Raw genomic sequence first — 22,875 nt, 5'->3', positions numbered from 1 at the left:
TATATATATATAGTATATACTACTATATATAGTATGTGTATATATATATGAAGCACACTTGACTCATCTCCTGACTCTAAGCATCCATCATGTAATGGACACAGGGATCCTTCTAAAACACAGATCTAATCTTGGCTCTTAGAACACCAGTCTCTTCTGGTTTTCCTTCCACCATTTTGATTTTTCCTTCTCTGTCTCCGCTGAAGGCTCATCTTCCCCATTCAGTTCTTCCAATGGAGTACCTCAAGGCTTCAGCCTAAGCCCTCTTCAATACTTACCCCATGTGCTCTCTCCCTCAAAAATCTCAAGCATACTTATAGGTTTAATCCCTACTTAGAAACAAATGACCAGCATACTTGTATCTCCAGCCCACATATCTCCTATAACCCCTATATGCATTCATTCAATTGCTTCCTTGATGTCTTCACTTAAATATTTCAAAGGTATCTCAAACTGAACCTGTTCAAAATGACCTCATGCTCCTTTATCTTTTTGCAGGGTTTCTTGTCTTAGCCAATGCCCCCGCCAATTGTGCAGCTGCACAAATCAGACTCAACTGTCATCTCCAACACAGTCCTCTTCTGCCAGTCTCATGTCCATCTATCACCAAGTTTTCTCCCCGACTCCATCACTACTACTCTGGAGCAAATGTCTACAGTCTGTCACCTGGACTGTCACAATAGTCTTTCAACAAATTTCCATGGATTCTTTGGTTCCTTTTCCAAATCAATTTTTATTTTTTTCTGAATTGCAGATCTGATTCTGTCACCCCCTCCAACAACTTAAAAATAAAATCAGTGGCTCTTCCCGAGTTTCCCAAACTCTCCAGAAGATAAAAGATCACCTGGGAAATCGTTTAAAATGGTTTCCAGGCCCAATACAGGTCTATTGAAGTAGAATTTTCAGGAGACATTCTTAGCAATCTGTTTATTAAATAAGCACCCAGTGATGTTTTTACTGTCAGGCAAATTTGAAAGACATGGCTCTAAAATTCCCCACATGACCTGCAGTGTGCCCATGGCCCAGAGTCCTGTTTGCCTCTTCAGTCTCGCTTTCCCCTACACAACCTTTTCCCCTGAGCTCCAGCCATCCTTGCTTTCTTTTATTCCTTAAATACAACATGCTCACTTGTACTCCATGGCCTTTGAGAATAGAACACTCTACTCTTGCCTGAAGAGTCTGAGCTCTATGGATTTCTGATATTAAAAGTCCACAGTTTAGGTCTCCTACTTTTTTAGTCCATGTGGACTGTTATAACAAACTACCATGCCTGGGTGACTTATAAACAACAGAAATTTATTTCTCACATTTCTGGAAGCTGGGAAGTCCAAGAGCAAGGTGCTAGTAGATTCAGTGTCTAGTGAGGACCCACTTTTTGTTTCCACGAGGTAGAAGGGGCAAAGAAGCTATTAAGGGCACTAATCTCACTCATGAGGGCACTGCGCTCATCACCTAATACCACCAATTTCTAATACCACCTTCTAGGGCCCCACCATCCAATGGAATCACATAGGGCATTAGATTTCAACACATGAATTTGGGGAGGACACAAACATTTAGATCATAGCACCCATCAATCTTTTATCTGATCAGGTACCCACAATGCCTATAAGCTCACTGTTAGAGGGCCATAGGTAGGGTTTCACTGCCAACAAATAAATATGATATTCGACATTTATCTTAACTCTGCCTTTCCCAGGAAACAGGACTCCAAAGTCATTTTCTTAGCCTAGACCTGATGTTGATCAGTCTCTCAAAGCCCACTTCACTTTGAAGCAATCAAGATACTGCTTTATTTAAATTTAATCTAAACACCACACTTCCCCCGAATCCTCTGTCAATCCTGCTTCATTGTTTCTTCGGAGACAGTCTGTGTTTATGCTTTTAGTTCTCCCTTGCCTGAAGAAGAAATAAATTCAATATTGTTTTCCAAATTTTAACAGTTTGAGTATGCTTTCCTCTCCCTCCCTTAAAAGGCTCCTCCCCTTGGCCTTGCCTAGTGGCTTCCTACTTACCCTTTATCTCCCATAGTTATCACTTCCTGGGAGAAGCATCCCTGAAACTCCCCGTCTTTCCCAGCCCCCTTCACAGTTGGAGTTTTACATTTCTTTGTGGGTTTATTTGTTTAAAAGCTGTCCTGAGGCTGGCCCAGTGGCACAGAGGTTAAGTTCGGATGTTCTGCTTTGTAGGCCTGGGGTTTGGGTTCGCCAGTTTGGATCCCGGGTGCAGACCTACGGACCGCTTGGCAAGCCTGCTGTGGCAGGCATCCCACGTAAAAAGTAGAGGAAGATGGGCACAGATGTCAGTTCAGGGCCAGTCTTCCTCAGCACAAAAGAGGAGGATTGGCGGCAGGTGTTAGCTCAGAGCTAATCTTTCCTAAAAAAAAAAAAAGAAAAAAGAAAAACAAGTAAAATAATTTTCTTAAAAAAGCTGTCCTACACTAGACTTTAAGCTCCAGGAGGGCAGAAAACTGACCATTCTTGCTCCCTGCTGCCTCTCCAGCACACCTGGCCAGGTATGCCTCCAGCACAGGTCAGGGGCTCAATATTCCTTGAATGAATGAATGTATGAATGAGTGAAATTCTTCCTTCACTTTAAGATATCCAGTGATATCCCATTGCCTGTGGATAGAGGACAAACTCCTTCCTATGCTAAAATGGCCACAAAGACATCTAAGATGCCACTCAAACCCACTTATAGCCTCATCTCTTCCATTCATGCCCCACACCATCCCACACACCCTTTACAATTCTTCCCTCCTTCTCTGCTTTAGTGCCACCTTCCCCACCTGCCCACAGGCCTCCAAAGCTGAGCTTCTTCCTTCTCAGGGTCGGGGGTGGAAGGAGAAGCCAGTGCCCTAGACTACAACCCAACCAGTCTTACCCAGAGTCCCACAACTCTCTAGAGAGCCTGCCTCCCTGCTCCCCCCCCTCCCCGGCAACTCCCCTGTAATAAACCTTAGGCAGGAAAACCAGATGAAATGCAGTGATGACCAATGGAGAGATGACCATCCCACCAACTAGGGCAGTACCTTATCTCCGACTGCTGCCCCCACAGGCCCCCTCACCCTCTTGCTTGTTGGCCAGGGGAGTTCAGTACAGACACCTCTCTCTTTGCCTTCCTGGTCAGTTGAAGCTCAGAGGGGCTGGGGGTGACTGAGAACTCTCTAGTGTTTCCTTCCCTCCTGGGCGCTGGCTAGGTGAGGAAATACCTCAAGAGATGTTTCTTTTGTGGAGATGAGGCCCAAGGAAGTGGCTTCCCAAGATGAAGGCCCTCAACCATGAAGATGACTAGATGGGATTTGTTCTGGGGGCAGAGGGCTTTATGCAAGAAGGAGGCAACTTCTACTGGATGTAAGAGTTGGTGAGATTCTGGCATCTTTGTAACTTCCCTGTGTTTGCTCCCTCTAATATCTAACATAGAGTATAAAGTGTGATTAAGCCCTGGATTCAGACCACCTGGGTTTGAATCCCAGCTCTGCCGCCTACTAGCATTGGGATGTTACAAAAGTTACTTAATTCCTCTGTACCTCCATTTCCTTATCTGTAAAATGGGGATATTAGTGCCTTTACCACATAGAGGTAGTGTGAGGATTAACTGTGTTACACTCAGAACACATGCAACAATGACTGGCTCTATATAGTAAGTGCCGTATGAGTGTTCATCACGATTATTATTGCACCCTGTTTCCCCATGATTGGCATAATCAGCAAGGGCATCAACAAAGAGGAGAGACTGGGGTACACTGAGACTCAACAGTCTCCACCTGGTCTTGGCGGGGAAGAACGTGAGGAGCAGAGCAGGAGGCCAGAGGCTTAAAGAAGAAAGTGAGGCAGACGAGTCCATGCAACGACCAGGAGGAAGTGGAGGGCCAGGGCCAGGCTGAGCAGAAGTCCTGGAGGTTACGAGATAAAGGGGTTCAGAGCATGGGCTTTAGAATCTGAATTTAAATACCCGAGTGGGTATATATTGACTGTGTGGCCTCATGCCTCAGTTTTATATAAAATAGAAATGATCTTAGTATATATCTCATGGTAGCTATTGTGGAAATACACGAAGACCAGCCAAACTGGAACAAGCAGAGGCCATATTTATTCAGAGCTTGCTGTAATAAGGGAGTCAGGCACCATCAGTTGAGTTTGGCAGAAACTCAATGGCAGGCAGTGTAGTGGGAAAGCTCTAGAGTAGAGAAAATGGAAGGTCTCAGGTGTGCCCCCATTGGAGGCTGTTGGCCTGGGGAAGCTGTAGGAGGGACAACTAGAAGAGGGGCATCCTATGTGATTGGCTAGGGGGGCATATTTGGCTTTCTCTGATTGGTCCTAAGTTTGAGACAGAGGCAAAAATCAGCGAACCTGTCAGTTATCAATTAAGTTCTGACTGTTTTGGGCTGATTGCTACAGAGCTTGTGGTTTGGCTTCCAGGGCTGGTTGCTTCAGACTGTGGGCAGGAGTTCTATTTTTATACATGGTCTGGCTGTTGTCCATTTGTTTACTCAGGCTCTTATTATTAATATTAACTTCTAACAGAAATTAAGACATATTTATAATCGTCAATGACAAATTCTACTAATGTTAAATATTAATATAACTAAACCGTTTAGCAGAATGCTTGGCACATAACCATGCTTAATAAATCTTAGAAAAAGAGAGGAAAATATGGTGAAATAAGTTCTCGAGAATATACAACTGTGAACCACATAAATCAGACATTCACAAAATTGAGCTTAGTATATTTCATATTGGAGAGTGAGAGGGAATGGACAAGATGATTTTCTGGCTCTAAGATTCAAGGATGCCAAAGGGAACATATATGCCTCTCATTGCATGAGCATTTTATTTGATTGTCAACATTTCTCGGTGGGGAAAAGCCCATTCACATCTGTATTCACTGCCTCCAAAAGCAGCCAGCCCCTAGCAGATGCTCAGGGAGCATCCATGCCCCACACCATCTTTTCACTTGCTGCAGAAGGTAGAGGGCCTGGTTCTTCCCATTACAACCTGAGTGACACTGGGCAATTCATCTCTCCATCTGAGTTTCCTTCTTTGTAACTTGAGGATAATGATTCTTGCTCAGCCTACTTCACCGGGTTTATAATGAATATAAACTGAATTAGTGTTCATGAAAGCACTTTGTGAACTGCCAAGAAGGGCTGGATTATTAATGTGCATTGCCGTTACTTCACTGTGCTCTCTTAGACTAAATTCCCAGCATGCTGTGCCTCTGTCCAGGAAATGAAACTTTTGGACAGGGAGGGCCAAATCTGAGAATGACATGAAAGATATAAATGAGGTCAAGGTCATGGGTCTGATTGGCCCAGGCACCAGTTAACTCCTCTGGGAATGGGACTTCAGCCATGGACCAACATGGTAAAATCCAAGAGCCTTAGAGATGGGCAGGGCCATACTTGTATGTCCTACAGGCCAGTCCCCACCCAGTGCAGGCCTTCTGCAGGCATTCCTGACAGGTGGCCCCAGACTGACCTGGGAGCACCTCCTATGATGGAGAGAGCCCCTTCTCTTTATGGGATGCTGTAGTTATCAGAAAGCTCTTCCTTAGGGTATAGCCAAATCTGTTTCTCTGTTAGTCCATGCTTGGGCCCCCAGGCTTAGTGGCCCAGAATGTGTAAACATTCTTCACCACATGGCAGTCCTTCAAATATTTCAGCATAAGGATTATACTCAGCCAGCCCACATTGGCTGAGAGATGAATGGTGACACAGCAACAGCCTTGAGCTGCTACAGATGGGAAGGATGCCTAGCAGGACCCAGGCATAGCCATGTTCCCCACAAGAAGGAATCCATTTTAAGCTCATACCTGGTCTAGAACAATTACACTTTCTGACGAAAAGCAAGAACAACAGTCATCCCATAAATAGACTACAGGTTGAGGGGGAGCCATTATCTTGCAATGAGCAGAAATCAGGAGCTTTATGCAAAGGGTATCAGAGAGAAGCAAATCTCCTTAGCAACACCAATACTATTTGCTGCATAAAATGAATTATGATCAATAAAAGATGCAAAACTTTTCAGCATTTACTAACAAGGGCTCTGTTTCAATGGCTGCCCAGAGCATGCTAGCGGGGGCAGGAATAGGGTAGAACTAGAGGAAAGGATTCACAGACCTGTTCAAGAAATCAACTGGAACTGAGTTGGAAATCAATATCAGAATGTTTATGGAATTCATAGCTGTTCTGGTTATTAGTTTGTTGGACAGGATACAAGCATGTTGTAGCTTTAGTTTTCCCGGGTCTCTGCCTTCACCCTTGCCCTGTGGAATCTCTTTCCCATCTGCTAACAGCATGCTGGGCAGATCCCACAGTGTCCCTGGGAATTTGAGATCTTAAAAGTCCAGGCCAGCCTAGCCCTACTGGAAATTCCATCTATAGGAATTCAAAACTTTTCTCATTAATCTGTGACTTAGAGAAAATACAGAGAAATGTGTTAAATACTCACTTTGGGGATGCAATCAGTAAAATCCAGACTCAGAGGAAATGGTACACAACAAACAACCCAGTTTCTCCAAATATGAATTGTAGCAGTGGGGGTGGTTGGTGGGCGGAGGGGAGAAGTGATGGAAAGGGACCTCCAGAATAAAAGAGATTTAAAGAATGTATCAGCCAGTCACAGTGAGGGGACCTTGCTTAGATCCTGATTTAAACCAACTGTACAAAATAAACATTTATTACATTTGTGAGGCAAATGGAAGTTTGAACGCTGCCTGTTTATTTGATCACAAGAAACCATGAAGTTTCTTTAGGTGACATTAGCACTGTGGTTGTATTTTTTAAAAAATATTCTTATCTTTTAGGGATACATTCTGAAATATCTATGGATTAAAGGACATAATGTCTGGGATTTGCTTCCAAGTGATATGAGCAGGGGAAATTGCTGAGGATATAGATGAAGTAAGACTGGCCGTGAGTTGATAAAGGTGGAGCAGGTGGACCTCACCCAAGAGAGCAAAAGTGGAAGCTGCCAGGCCATCCTAAGGCTCTCCTCCCTCAAACGGAGCCCCCGGCCAGTCCGTGCTCCACATGGAGGGGAGGCATCATTCTCAGGAGGCATCCTCTGGAGACCCACGCTCTGCCAACAGGGCCTCCATCCCTCTGAGCCCCACCATTCCTCACCTCACAACCTACCGTCCCATATAGAAGCTACAGCAGACATTCTACCACTCATCTGTAAGTGCATCTTCACAACTCTTAGCATGAAGCCCAGACTCAGTAATGTGGCCCACAAGGCACCTTCCTACTTTTCCAATCTCTTCTCTGCTCGCTGCACCCCCACCCCTCAGTTGAGCTCTGCCTCTTTCAGTCCCTCCCAAACCTGACTGTTTCCTCCAAGCTTTCACACGGGCTATTTCCCTCCACCAGTTCCCACTCCACACCCAACCCAACTTTTTCGCTGGCAGTTTGTCTTCCAAATCCTGGTTTAGATGTTACCTATTCCAGGAAGCCTCCCTCTGAGGGGTGACCCAGATCCCCTTCAAGGAAGGTCTTGCTGCCCCGTTACAAGGACTGCATCAGCAGGCAGCATTTGGCTGTCAGTTCCACATCCAGTGGCTGAGCGAGGTGGGGGCAGGGGGCAGGTTCAGCAGCGTCAGCCCAACTTGGGACCCTGTGCCAGGCAATCTTCTCTCCAGAGCCCCGCACCAGGTTCTTGGAGGCTCTGTTTGGACTGCACTTCAGTTTGATTTCTTCATTGGCCCAATCCTGCCTCCCTCTCTCGTTCCCTTCCTTTTACAGGTGTTGATCCTACTAAACACCTCACACCCTAAACTCCAACTCAGCATCTTCCTCCTGTCTCAGCATCTTCTTCCCGAGAACCCAACCTGCAATCTAGTCCCATCCCACACCTCCTTCTGCCTCCTCTCAGGGAAATGCCTCTTCCAGTTAATCAGACAGCACCCACTCTTTTCCCATTATTTCATGGATACCTCTGCATCGTGACAGTCTACATAAGGGTCTGTATCCCCCACTGGACCAGAGCTTTGTCTGGCTGGCTCATCTTGGTGTGCTCACAACCTAGCAAACTTCCTGGCACGTAATAGACATTCAGCTAACTAACAGAAATGCCAGTGAGCAGAGAACTGGAAATCGGTATCAGAATCCCATGGTTTATGGCAATGAGAAATAGATGAATCAGTGCCCTTTGTTTGAGATTTTTCCAAGGTTTGACCTAGGAAGCCACTGTTAATGAAATGAAAGCATCAACCTTTCAGAGCCACAAGAAACTTAAGAAAGGAAGCGCCATTTTTCTTTTTTAATGGGTGGATCATTAAGACACAGGCTAAAATGATGTTTGCAAAGGGTGCAGCCATCCTTTGGATCTATTAATAAATAACTTTGTTCCCTGGACAAGACATTTTGGCATACCGTCCTACAGATATATTCAGAGGAAAGTTTTTTAAATACTCATAAAATCTGAACACTGAACGGAAACTGGCATTCCCTGGGGTATGGAGGGCCTGAGGACTAGGATATATATAGTAAGCCTTTCAGCACTTCCTTTAACAGCCAAGCCTCTCCGGAGCCATTTTAGGCCCATTTTCCATAAGTAATCTGCAGCCAGAAAGAGGCTGCCTGGATTCTCTTCCTTAGCAGCTGCGGGATAATCAGAGTGCAGAGAGAAAAAGCTCCTCTTCCCTTTCTTTATGCTGTCCTCTCTCTTTCCTAAGCCATCCCCCTCTCTACGAGACTTGCCCAGTCTCTATAGAGCAAAATTAGTAATAATAATACCTGACATTGACTGAGCACTCGATATGTGCCAGGCTTGTACTGAGAACTTGATGTGGGTTAGCAGGGTAAACAGGTTGCCAGCAGTAATCCTGGGAAACAAATGTTATCCCCAAACAGATGCAGAAGCTGACTCAGAGAGACTGAGTGGGTTACCCAAAGCTTGTAGGAATATCAAAATCAAGGTTTGAATCCAGGTCTCTCTGACTCCATAGCCCACCCTCTGAGCCACAAATGACATCACCTTACAGAGATGGTGCCTGTCCTACGGACTGAGGCTGCGCTCAGGCACAAGAGGAAGAAACCGGGGGCAGGGAGGCGGCCGCTTCACTGGGCTTACGCTCTGCTGTGTCAGCTGAGACCCAGTTTATAGAGGTCCAGGGAGCCTGCCTCCTACGACCGTCTGAAATACGCTAAATGCATTAAAAGTTCTGGGACCAATTCCAATATGTGTGGGGTGGGGGAATTTCCACACACCACTGAGCAGTTCTCAGGCCACCAGCTGGGAGTCCTACAATTTGACTCAGTTGTGACACTATCTACCCAGAGATATCGTCAGATTCCAGTTTGAGGGCTCTGTCCTACAAGACCGCCCTGCCCCTACTTCAGATGCCAATCCCAAACCCAGGGTATCACCTGTGCTTCTGACCAACTGGCTACAGATTAGAGGTTCCAACCACCCCTTCCTTGGGTTCATTTAATTTGCTAGAGTGGCTCACAGACCTCAGGAAACCTATTTACTCACTAGATTATCAATTTACCACAAAGGATATTAAAGGATACAAATCAACAGCCTGATGAAGAGATAGTAGGGTGAGGTCCCAAACGAAGGAGCTTCTGCCCTTGTGGGGCCCCGACACGGTGGCATGTGGAAGCATTCTGGTTTCCAGCGTGGAAGCTCTCCAAAATCTGTCCTTTGGGGATTTTATGGACACTTCATTACATAGGCATGATTGATTAACTCATTGGCCATCTGTGATTGAGTCAACCTCCAGCCCTTCTCCCCTCCCCGGAAATCAGAGTGTGGGACTGAAAGTTCTAACCCTATAGTCGTCGTTGGTTCCCCCCGGCAACAAGCCGCCATCCTTAGGTACTTTCCAAAAGTCGCCTTATTAACATAAACCCAGTTATGGTGGAAAGGGATTTGTTATAAAAAACAAGACACTCATTTTGTCTTTATGCCTTTCAAGTGATTTCAGGATCTGCAGACAAGAGACCAACCGTTACAACAAAAAGTGCTCCCATTGCTCTTATCTCTCAGGAAATTCCAAGGTTTTCGGGAGCTTTGAGCCAGGAACCGTGGATGAAGACCAAATATATCTGAGAAATATATTTTAGTCATCTGAATGACCAAATATATATTTCCTATAGATCACAATATCACATGCATCCTCTGGAGGCAAGAGCCATGGGGTGAGAGCAGCAGGGAACCTGCACTATACAATGGAAAAGAGCATAGATTCTGGCATTGAACCAAGTTCAAATCCCAGCTCAGCCAATTCCTGGCTGTGTGCCCTTGAGCAAGTGACCTAAGCATTCTGGCCTTGCCTCATTTCTATATCTGTAAACGGAGGATGGTTTTGTACTTAACACACAAGGTTGAGAAGTTTGAATCAGTTAAGTAATGCATGTAAAGGGCACCAAAAATATCGGTTCTCTTGTTATCAGCATACCCTCCGCAGCCCCAGGAAACTTCAGCAGTGAGCGCCCAATGAAGACTTGGATGAACCCCAGGTACGGGCCCCTCAGGGACTCTGGGAGAGGTATTACTATTGTCATGCCCATTTTTTCCCTTTACTAATTTTACAGTGTTATGCTCTGTGTCTGTCCTTTTGGTGGTTACCCTTGCTATTTTCACAGACACATTTAACAGAGCCTAAGAGTAATCAGAATTCTTGCCTTCCTCCCAAACTATTCAAGGACCTTAGAGTTAATCAACCGCAGTTATTCTCTCTCAGCCTAGATGCTATTTTTGTCCAATATTTATGTTCTATCTCTTTCTTAACACCACAGATTAGAAGTCATTATTATCACTGGTTTTTTTTGTACAAACAATGTTTGTTTGGATTTATCCACATATTTAGTATTTTCTTGGTTCATCATTATTTCTTTTCTTTATAGTGGAATATAGTTTTTTAAAAAACTAATAGCTTTCTTGAAATATAATGCACATAACAAAATTCGCCCTTCTAAAATGTATAATTTAGCGGTTTTTAGTATATTTACATGGCTGTACAACCATCACTATTCTCTAATTCCAGAACATTTTCATCACCCCCAAAAGAATCCTTGTATCCATTGGCTGTCACACCTTATTACCCTCTCCCCCTAGTCCCTGGCAACCACTAAGTTTCCTTAGGTCTCTGTAGATTTGCCTCTTCCAGACATTTCCTACAAATGGAATCATACAGTAAATGGTCTTTTGTATCTGGCTTCTTTCATTTATTATAATATTTTCAAAGTTCATTCATGCTGCAGCGTGTATCACTACTTATTCCTTTTTATTGCCAAATAGCCTTCCTTTGTATGGGTAGACCAGATTTTATTTATTCATTCTTCAGTTGATGGACACTGGAATTGTTTCCACTTTTTAGCTATTGTAAATAATACGACTGTGACCATTCTTGTGTAAGTTTTGTGTCAACATACGCTTTTATTTCTCTTTGGTATATACTTAGGAGTGGAATTGCTGGGTCGTATGCTAACTCTATATTTAACCATTTGAGGAACTGCCAGACTGTTTTCCAAAGTGGCTGCCCCATTTTACATTCCACCAGCAGTGTATGAGGATTCCAATTTTTCTATATCCTTGCCAAACTTGTTATCTATCTTTTGTATTTTAGTCATCCTAGTGGGTATAACATGATATTTCATTATGGTTTTGATTTCTATTTCCTCAACGACTAATGATGTTGAGCATCTGTTCATATGCTCACTGGCCATTTGTGTATTGTCTTAGGAGAAATGTCTATACAAATCATTTGCATATTTTTTAATTGGGTTATTTATCAGATATACATTGTGCAAATTTTTTTCCCGTTTTGTGGGTTGCCTTTCCACTTTATTGATAGTGTTTTTGAGGCACAAAAGTTTTTAAGTTTTGATGAAATCCAGTTTATATTTTCTTTAATTGCTCATGCTTTTGTGTCATATCTAAAGATCTGTCGTAATAACCCAAGGTCACAAAGATTTATTCCTGTGGTTCCTTCTGAGTTTTATAGTTTTAGTTCTTATAGCAAGGTCTATGATCCACTTTGAGTTGATTTTTGTATATGATGTGAGGTAGGCGTTCAACTTCATTCTTTCGCACTTGGATATCCAGTTATGCCAGCACCATTTATTAAAAAGACTCTTCTTCCTCCATTGAATTGTCTTAGGCTCTTGCCAAAAATTAATTGACCATACATGTAACGGTTTATTTCTAGACTCTCAATTCCATTCCATTGATCTATATGTCCATCTTTACGCCAGTACCACACCATCTTGATACCTGTACATCTGTAGTTAAGTTTTGAAATTGAGAAGTATGAGTCCTCCAACTTTGTCCTTCTTTTTCAAGATTGCTTGAACTTTTCTAGGTTTCTTGCCTTTCTACATGAATTTTATGATGTGCCTGTCAATTTCTGCAAAAAGGCAGCTGGGATTTTTATAAGGATCATATTGAATCTGTATAAATTTGGGAAGTGTTGCCATCTTAACAAGATTAAGTCTTCTGATCCATGAACATGTATGTTTTTCCATTTATTTAGGTCTTCTTTAATTTTTTTCAACAATGTTTTATAGTTTTCAGTGTACAAGTCTTGCAGTTATTTTGTTGTATTTATTCCTAAATATTTTATTCTTTTTGATACAATAGTAAATGGGATTGTATACTTTTTTTTTAAAGATTTTATTTTTCCTTTTTCTCCCTGAAGCCCCCCGGTGCATAGTTGTATATTTTTTTTTAGTTGGGGGTCCTTCTAGTTGTGGTATGTATGACACCACCTCAGCATGGCTTGATGAGCAGTGCCATGTCCACACCTAGGATCCAAACTGGCAAAACCCTGGGCCGCCGAAGCACAGTGTGTGAACTTAGCTACTTGGCCACAGGGCCGACCCCCTCGGATTGTATTCTTAATTTGATTTTTCAGATTATTCATTGCTGGTATATAGAAATACAGTAGATTTTTGTGTATCTTGCACCTTGCTGAACTCATTTATTAGTTCTGATTTGTTGTTGTTGTTCTTGTTTTTGTTGTGGATTCTTTCGGATGTTCAATATACATGATCATATCATCTGTGAATAAATAATTTTATTTCTTCCTTTCTAATCTGAGTGTCTTTTATTTCTTTTTCTTACCTGAATGCCCTGACTAGAACCGTTAATACAGTGCTAAACAGAAGTGGTGAGGGCAGACATTCTTGTTTTGATCCTGAACTTAGGGGAAATGTACTTAGTCTTTCATCGTTAAGTATAGTATTAGCTGTGGGTTTTTTGGTAGTTGCCCTCATCAGGTTGAGGAAGTTTTCCTTCTATCCCTATTTTAGTGAGTGTTTTTATCATGAAAAGGTATTGGATTTTGTCAAATGCTTTTTCTGCATCTGTTGAGATGATCATGCTGGTTTTGTCTTTTATGCTATTGATATGGTTTATCACATTGATTGCTTTTGGAAGCTGAACCAACCTTGCATTCCTGGGATAAATTAGTTATTGTATATAATCCTTTTTACATGTTGCTGGATTTAGTTTTCCATTATTTTGTTGAGAGTTTTGGCTCTATGTTCACAAGGGATATTAGTCTGTAATTTTCTTTTATGTGTGTGAATTCTTTGTCTGCTTTTGGTATCAGAGTGATATTGACCTCATGGAATTAGTTGGAAAGTGTTCCCTTCTCTTCTATTTTTTGGAAGAGTTTGTGGAAGGTTGGTATTAACTCATCTTTAAGCTTTTGGTAGAATTCATCAGAAAAGCCAAGAGGATATTAAAAAAGTTGTGCACCATCACTACAATCTAATTTTAGAGCATTTCTATCACCTCAAAGAGAAACCTTGTTTCCATTAGCAGTAATTCCTCACCTTCCCCTGCCTTAGGCAAGCGCTACTTTCTGTCTTTATAGATTTGCCTATTTTGGATATTTTATACAAATTAAATCATAAAATATGTGACCTTTTATGACTTGTTTTCCTCAACTAACAGATTGCTTTCAGGGTTCCTCCATTCTTGTAACAGTACTTCATTCCTTTTACATGTCAAATAATATTCCATTGTATTGATATATTTTGTTTGTCATCAAACTAAATTTTGTTTATCATCAAAGGAGAGACACTGGGTTGTTTCCACTTTTGGCTACTATGAATAATGCTGCTATTGATATTCATGTATAAGTTTTTGTGTGAATGAGCAATGTTCCAAGAAATGTGATTTTTAAATTTTATGTAGCATATTAGTTGTTTTCATCAGCTAAATTGCCAGAAACACAAACCAACTTCTGCTTCTCCCCCTCAACTTGTGCTGCCTTCTTGGAGAAAGGGATGTGCTCAAAGGATGTGGTGGCACAGCATAAAAAGGATCTCTAGTAATTCCACAACTGAGGGCTTTAAGCAGGGAAATATAGAACCCCAAATGAAGGAACAAAGAAATCCACTCATCCATATATCCCATTCTTTTATTCATCATTCATTAACTTTTTTTGAGCATCTACTATGTATGGGCCAGGCCCTGTGTGGGAGGCTGCAGATGCAAGCAAATGCAAGACAGACCTGGTCCTCATAGAGCTCACATCTTAACAGAAAACTATCAAACAGGCAAGTCACAATACAACATAACACGTGCAATGAAAAAGGAAAAACAGGGGCTATGGGAGCAAATGGGAGGACTCACAACCGAGTGTAGAAAAGTCTTCCCAGAGGTAATGAGAGCTGCAGAAGGAGTTTAATTATGTGTTTGTGAGGGAGGGGTTGACATTTGGATGAAATTTCCCTGCACTGTTCACAGTCCCTCATCCAGAGACCCTGATGGAACAATAAATTTCAACAACCAGGTCCTCCTTGTGACAGAACTGCCCACAATGAGCTCAGCACAGTGCTTGGCAGACACATAGCAGGTTCTCTCTCTCTCGGTATATGTGTGTGTGTGTGTGTATGTATGTATGGATGGATGGATATACATATGTATGGGACAGACAGACACACACACAGACACATATACAAGTAAAATGAATGAATCCATGCCTAATTGAACTGTGCACCCCAGGTGATTAGGACCTAGGTGTCTTCTTACAAACTGTTGCTAAAGTGCTTTCTTCTTCAAGGAGAAGAGCAGAATTGGGGAATGTAAAGCTTATTCTTCAAATCAATTTTCTAGACTGCAAGGCTGTCACTGTCCAATATAACTTCCTGTGATGTTAGAAATGTTCTAGACCTGTGCTCTCTTAATACGCTAGCCACTAGCCACACGCTGCTGCTGAGCACTTGAAATGCGGCTAGTGAGGCTGAGGCACTGAATTTTTAATTTCATTTCATTTTAATTGGTTTAAATGTATATAGTCACATGTGGCTAGTGGTTACTATATTGGACAGCATAGCAGAACCATCACTATATTTATTTATGGATGCAGTTTTCAAAAAGCTGTCACCTTTCTTGTCCTTTACTATCTCTTTTGATCCTCACAACAGTCCTGTGAGAGACAGACTCCAGGCACAACTAATCTCGTGTTACAGAGAAGGAAACTGAGGCTCAGAGTGGTGCCCCAGTTAATGATCAAGCTGGCCTAGAGTCCTGGGCTTCTGAGAAATCCAAAGTGAGTGATGTTCTTGCCCTTGAGACATCAGAAGATGAATGTGAGGCTCAAATAATATCTCACCTCATTGCTATGAGCGTATAAAGGGTTGAACAGATGCCGGGAGCTAGCATTGGAGTAGCAGAATTTCCTAGTCCGGACCCTAGAGAGAGAATGGTGGCCATTCCCATGGCAGGCCACTAGAGGGCGCTGTTGTCAGAACAGCGAGTTCTGACACCAGGTCATTTCCTTTAGTTAGATGCTTTTTAAACGTCGAACAGCAGGCCAACTTCTTGGTGATACTTCCATGTCATATGTAGGCGCAGGCACTTGCTCCAGAATATCTTTCGCTGAAGTCCAAATGCACTTATTAGATTCAGATTTTTTGACCTAGTTATTTAAAAGCAAATTTCCAAAGACTAGTTAAGCCTCACCCATCATTTTCTGAAAGTAGGCTTCAACAGGAGGAGGAAAGAATAGGTGAGTAATGGGAAGAGGAGCAGGGTGGGGGAGGGGTAAGATTTATGGAAAGAATAGGTCACTGAAACGGGAGGAGCCGAGGAAACTGAAGGCAAGCCTCGATTACTAGCCCCACTCTTCTTCTACTGTGACAAAAATATAACACATAAGGACTTAAAAAGGATTCTCATTATCCCACCTGTGGCTGGACTGGGAGGTAAGGAGGGTCACATGTCTTCCTGGGACAAGGACTCAGTCTCTGAGTTTTAATATTTCCATCTCATCCCAAGAGAAAAAGCTCTCCTTTTGTGTTTTAAGCAGCAGCTCTTTCTTATTTTCCTGTTCAAACCTGTGAACAAGTTAGACAGGGAGGCAATACTGCCTCCATTCTATTGGAAACTGAGCCTCAGGGAGCCCAGTGACCTGCCCAAGATCACTCAGCTAGATCACTGTGAAGTGGAAGAACCGATGTAGAACCAGGTCTGTGTGACTCAGTCTGACCAGTATGGTTGTACAGGTTACACACTATCCAATTGCAGGGGGTGACATGCCTTTAGATATCTCCCTAATGTGTGTATTTATAATCATAGTTTTCCAGCAAATGGTGATCATGTGTCTCAAGGGAGGGTGCCCTTTTTTCTAATTTGCAAAAGGTGCCATTTGAGCCCTCAGCAGCCCTGGCATGGCTGCAGTCACCCTTCTATCTACAAGGAAGTAGAGCCACGATGGGCTGTTCCAGGAGCCCAGATCAGCCTTAAGGGCTGCCCCTGCTCAGTGGGCCTCCTGTTGCACCTTTGCTCAGGGTAATTCCAAAGTCCACTGAGAACCTGCTGAATCCCAGCCAGACATTAGGGTAGAAATAGAGGCTGGGGATCAGAGGAAGACACCTGCTGGTGAAGATGAATTTGCAAAAAGGAAAAGAAAATCTATCCCCTATAGACCAGGAAAGGAGCAGACACACCAATTGGTGATAAAGAGCATAGATTAGGGAACCAGCCAGACTGTGGGCCAAACCCGGGCTCCATCACTTTCTAGAAGGCTGATAGGTGGTAAGTTCCTTAGCTTCTCTGAGCCTCAGTTTCCTCATCTGTAAATGGTAGGTGGTGGTGGGGGGAGGGTTCACACTTTTTCAGAGGCTGTTGTGAAGATTAAATGAAATAACACATGTAGAAGAGTTGGCATGGTGCCAGGCACAGTTGGGGCTCCGTAAACTTCAGCCACCGTCATTATCATTGGATGGCAAGTCAGCAGTCAGAGATGTGGGCCCAGAGGGCTGGGCTGGGACTACGCAAGACACACATCTAGAGCTGAAAGCCCTTCGCAGTCCTCGTGGCAGCCTGAGGAAACTGAGCTGCTGGTCTTGGTAGAACAAGACCCATCCAGGCATCCCAGCCAAAATTCTTAATGGGAAGGGTGTTGAGAGAGAGACGATCTGTCCCGGGTGCTGACCATCCCTGCACGTTCTTACTAGATTCGCCAGGAACTCAAGCCCCGACTGCTCTTTACGCAGGCCGTTTTTCAGGGTTGTATTTGCAGCAAGTACCCTTGAGGGATGAGGTAATGTCTCCCTCCAGACAAAGAGCAGGCTTGCTTACCACTCTCTGTAAAAGCAGGGGTTTCCTCAAGCTCAGTGATCCTCAACTTGGATGCAAAACCTCTTCGTGAACAGCATTGACTGGAGCCCCTCTGCATTGCCCTGTGTGACTTGGGGGCTTGGGAAACTGATACTGACATGATCCTCATGCTCCTTTCTGTCCTGGGAATAACAGAGTCCTTTGTCTCTGATCCAGGAGTGTCCTGTCTTCTGCAAGCATCCATGAAACAGTAACAGGCTAGCTTATCACCTTGGAAGTAGGGTAGAAGCTCAGATCCAGACGGGGGGCTTTGGTAGCCTCCTGGCGGGGAGGAGGGATGATGGGAATTAGTTATTTAGAATTTTTTAATTTTTGAAGCTGCATCTGATTATCAAATACACTAGGGGCAGGACGAGAGAAAAAGAACACATTGAAATTTACTGACACAGCAGGTCCCCTTTGGCATCGGCCCCGTGGATGGGGCTTTATGAGCCAGGCATCAGGTGAGCTGGATCGGGAGGCCTGCCCCTGCCGTGCTACTGGCTGTGTCTTTGAGGGTTCCGCTGGCCTTGGGGAGGGACTGGGGGAGGGCGTGCAACATTGTATTCACTGTGGAGTGTGCAGCCTGTCCTGCCTCCCGGGAATGGGGCTGAGGCTGAGTGGCTCGAATTTCAAGGGATTTCAAAATTATCTTATGTCACTGATCTTCAGCGTTATCAAAGAACAGCTGAAACTGGGAATAGGAAATTACGAATATCAAGGGTCTCCTTTTTTATTTTATTAACCATTCTGTGTGTGCGTGTACTTTGCTGTGAACCGCCTGGAATCCTTGTGGGAAAGATGAGAGATGAAAACAAGCAAACAAACAAATGTCAGAAAGGCAAGAAGCCCGAGGGAGATGCTGGTGAAGTTCAAAGGAGGAGAGAAAAGGCAGTGACAGATTTTCAGAACACGAAATTGATGTGCTCTTTGAGAGCTGTGTGTAAACAGAAGTTTTGTAAAACTCCCACTTGAAAGGCAATGCGGGAATGAGGGATGGTTCCTCATCATGGGACTCTTGGGAGGCACGTGGCCACCCGTCAGGAAGGCTGAGTTTTAAAGCCAGGCATATCTATGGTCTTTAATGTTGATTTTTGTTTTTCAAAAGGAAGAAGGAAAGGAAATAAGCAAAAGCAGACTTAGCTACAAGAAAGCCTACGGAGTTGATAATACAGAAAGAGGAGAGGTGCGTTCACACATTTGGAACCATCGGAGTGTTGCCTCAGTAGGTCCTACAATGGGGGCCACAGTGACTGCACACAACGGTCTGATTTTGAGATGTTTGAAAGGAAGGTTTTGCAGAAGCCTGAGAGGGGAGGCCATGATATGTGTCCTCTGACTATCCTCATCGTGGGGCATGGAGGCAAGCTGCCTCGGCTGAGCCAGGAGCCCTTCCGTGCTTGTGCTCGCATTACTCAGGATCTGAGTGATGGGTTACCAGAGTAACCTAACTCACCAGTTTGGGCAAGTGGAGAGGTGTTTTGGCTCACTAACCAAATCACCAGGACAGGAGTGCGCCTGGGCTGGGGATGACGGGAACCACGGGCAGGAACTCAGCCAGGATGCTCCCTGTCACTCCTCTCTGGTCCAAGCTCTCAGCCCTGCTTCCATAATGCTGGGCATCTGTCCACGGGACCCCAGCTCTCCCACCAGAGAGGGCTTGCAGCCTGTTTCGAGCTGAAAAGGTCTGTATGGAGGGGCATGCGGAACGCCAGGAAGGACTTTGTGACTGAAGGGTCCAGCACAGACCCCTGTGTCATCTGAGGTAAGGAGGAAGAGTGTGAAGGAACAAGCCTGGGTCTGTCAGTGGCAGAGAGGAGGTGTGGTCTGTGAGAGGAAGGCAGCTCCCATCTGCTCATGTGGTTAGAGCCGCAGGAGAAAGGTGAGGGGCTCTGGGCGCCCCAGGCAATGGAACAATGGACGTCCCCCACAGTGTGTCAGCCAAACAGCGGGGCCACCCTGGAGCTCTGGGGGCTTGGCTCCCTGTTCACTCTTCCGAAAGTATCCATGGAAGCTTTTAGGAAGGTGCAAAGCTCCTCTGGGGAACTCCAGCCCTCCCTTCATCCTGGCTGCGGGCTGATTCCTTGCAGTCACTTGCCTGCTGGTCTGAGGAGAAGCCTCTCCATGTAGCTTTGTCAGCAGCAGGACATTTCTCCTGTGGGATGAAGACTCCGGACAGGGGCCCAGCTGGTAAAAACATGGGCCTAATTCAGAGTCCAAGGCAGGTCCTTCGTATGTTGTGCCTCCCTGTGTACAACCATGAGAGCTCCCTTCTTTTCTCCTTAAAGCAGAAGCGGGTTTGGCTAAGAATAAAGGTAGTAGGTGGTAAGATGCTGAGAATTACAGGTGGCTCTTTCGTCCTTGTTCACAGCTCCTTTGCTAACCAAAAGCACATAAGTCCAAATCTGGGGCCTCCTGCCTTCCTGGAGACACAGCTGCATGAGCCCTGACTCAGTGCATCAGTGGTACCCCTGGGTTTGGGGCCAGCTCTCTGCCCTTTCCAGCGTCTGAGGAGCTGCAGTGTCTGCAAATTCCTCCCTCCCCCTCCCCCTACCTCACCCCTCATTTCATTGGTTGGTTTATCCCTTGCATGTGGCTGGGCTGGTTGACCCTACCTCCACGTCAGCAAGGCGAGTACAAACAAGTTGCTCCCTGGCTCTCTGCAGAAGACAATGCACATCCCTGGACCATGAGAACACACTGTCTGTGAGTCTAATGAGCTGTTGGCCCCACCCTCCACACTAATAACAATAGCTGACACGGATGGAGTGCTTTCTCTGTGCCAAGGTCTGCTCTGAGTACTGTCCAGGCTAGTCTCATACTCCTGATGGGGACCTGTCTAAGAAAAGGGCTGTAGCCTCAGGTCATAGATGGGGACACTGAGGCACTACAAGGTTATGTGACTGGCCCAAGCTCACACAGCTAGTCAATAGTTGAGCTGGTTTCCAACTCTGCCAAGAAGGGGCTCCAGACTCCAGAGAGGGGCTTCGTTATCCACTGTGTGGGTGGCAGTGCCACTAAGATGGGGAGGCCATCAGCTTATCTATTCACTATCTATTCATGTTGTTATGTTGTGGATGGGAAAGGATTTCATGGTGGAGAGGTGGGGGGGCCATCAGTTGTAATGTCCTATGAAACAAAACAATAATACTTGTCCCACAGAGTTATTGTGAATGTTAAATTAGATAATGCACATAAAGTGCTTAGCACAGAGCCTGCCACTTTGGCAAACAGTCTGTAACTGTCAGCTCTGACTCCTTGGTATTTGCAAGTGCTTTGCAATGACTACCACAGAAAATGCTAGTCGTATAGCATCTACAATGCAGGTACAGTATGAATTCAATTGGTCTGCAAGATCTGTTGATTCAGCTTCCTATTCAGCTCATAAATCACCTGCCCTTTTTAATGGTGGCAACATTCCGGGCAGAACAATGACCTTTGAATTAGTCTGTCTCCGTGCTTTCCTTCCCATGTCTGACGTGGCAGCAGGAAGAGGGAAAGAGGCCCTGGGGTCGTGGGGTCGTGGGGCCCACGCACGGAATCCAGCCCCATCACTTCTTGGTGTGTGATGTTAGGCAGACCATTTAACATCTCCCAGCCTCGTCTTCCTGAGATGTAAAGTGAGAAGGGTACTACCTATCTAACCAGCAGAGGGGAGAATAAAATGAGAAAACATGTGTAAAACTTCGGAGACTGTGTCTGGCATATAGCAAGAGTGACAGATTTTATTTTCCAAAATGGTCACAGAAATAGCAGTATTTCCAGTCCCTCGTGCTCTTCTAGAACTTTGCCATTTCCACTTGAAGAGGTGAAGTCTACCCTGCCCTGCCCCCTCCCGCTAGAACCCTGGCAGTTCTCTGTAAATGCCTTGTTGAATAGATGTGGCACAAGTGATGCTGCGTGCCTTGTCATAAGAGGCAATATGTCTTCTGCCTGGCTCACTTTCTCTCTCCCTCTCTCTCGACATGTGTCTTTGACACCCTGAGCTGCCACGTAAGAAATCCAGCCACCGTGAAGCTGCCATGCTGGAGAGAGTCTATAGAGAGACCACAAGATGGAGGTGCCCCAGGACTCCCCCTCTGGTGCCTCCCTGACTTTGAGCCACCCTAGCTGTGCTGAGCAGGGACGAACTACCGCCACAAAGCCTTGCCCAAATCACAGAGTTTTGAGCAAAATAAATGCTTGCTCTATGTTGCTAAGTTTTGGAGTAATTGTTACATGGTCATAGAAACCGTAACACCCAATGCCATTATTGTCCCTTCCTAATAGTGCGTGTAACTCTATGCAGCCCTTGGTTATCTTTCGATAAAATAGCATTGATCAGATCACATTTCTGCTCAAATATACCCTTGTCAGCTCCCGACATCCTACCGCCACACGACAAAGTCTCAATTTTTTGGCACAGCAGCTCAGGGACGTAGAGGGCCACCCAGCTTCATCTCCACCTACCTGTGCAGACCAGCACTGTCATGTCCTGAGCATGCCCAGCCTCTGTGCCTGCTGTTCCCTCTGCCCTCCAACCTCAGCCCTGTCTCCCCTTCTCATTCACCGAAGTTCAACTCAAATGTCACCTGTTTTTCTATTTCCCTGCTCCTTTAGACCAACAGAACGATCTGTATAACCAATGAGTTTGACACTTACTATACACTGTATTGTAGTCCCTTCTGGTCTTTTCAGCCAGACTATGAGCTTGGGGGTCAAGCACAGCATCTTATTTATCTTTGCATCCTTCTTCTAACACTATAAGAGTATGTTGAACTAATGTGTGTGTGCGTGTGTTACATTTAAGCATGTTTCTCAGTGGGAATTATTTACATCCTGAGTTATTTCTGATTCTTCATGTACTGAGAATCCTTAGGAACCAGCTGCTACATGTGGTCTCCACCAGACTATGATGGGAGGTGTCTCTCCAACGCTATATCCCAAATGCAAAAGGGACCCGCCTTGGCCATCAGCTCTGTTATCTCCCAGGAAACCTCCCGTTGTCTATTTTCATCTGCCATTCTCATCTTAGCCCTGCTGTGAGGTCATAGGTTTTGAGGCTGTCAAAGGAAGAGTCCCTAAGCATTTTCTGCCGTGATGTCACGATACTGGGCCCAGTCCTCTTGGCTCTGCCACAAGGAGAAATCCCAGCTCCTGAGTACAGAACGATGCCTTGTCAAATCTCTTGTCTTTAGACATAGAAGTCAGATGAGCAGCTCTTCCCAGGTGACTTCTTGACTGATCCACACCACACCCATCCTGTCTCAGCTTCCTGATCCCCAGGCGGGGAAGGGTGCAGGGCTCTGAAAAGACCGGGTACCCACACAGC

At 44.8% G+C, this 22,875-nt stretch overlaps 1 long non-coding RNA gene across 2 annotated transcripts; it reads right to left on the bottom strand.

Annotated features, from left to right (window-relative positions):
- Positions 1-915: 915 nt before the first annotated feature.
- On the bottom strand, positions 916-9,143 carry LOC139083821 (uncharacterized). Of its 2 annotated transcripts, XR_011540783.1 has the most exons (3): positions 8,979-9,124; positions 2,016-2,376; positions 916-1,899 (listed from the first exon to the last, which is right to left on the bottom strand). It is a non-coding gene; the product is annotated as an uncharacterized lncRNA (long non-coding RNA). The 2 variants fall into 2 exon arrangements; XR_011540782.1 differs by having other exon boundaries at positions 916-2,376; positions 8,979-9,143.
- Positions 9,144-22,875: the final 13,732 nt, after the last annotated feature.

This window comes from Equus przewalskii, chromosome 6 (genome assembly GCF_037783145.1).
Source record: "Equus przewalskii isolate Varuska chromosome 6, EquPr2, whole genome shotgun sequence".
In the NCBI taxonomy this organism is placed as follows: Eukaryota; Metazoa; Chordata; class Mammalia; order Perissodactyla; family Equidae; genus Equus; species Equus przewalskii.
Note: the sequence above shows the minus strand (reverse complement) of the source record. Positions and strands in the feature narration are given on the sequence as shown.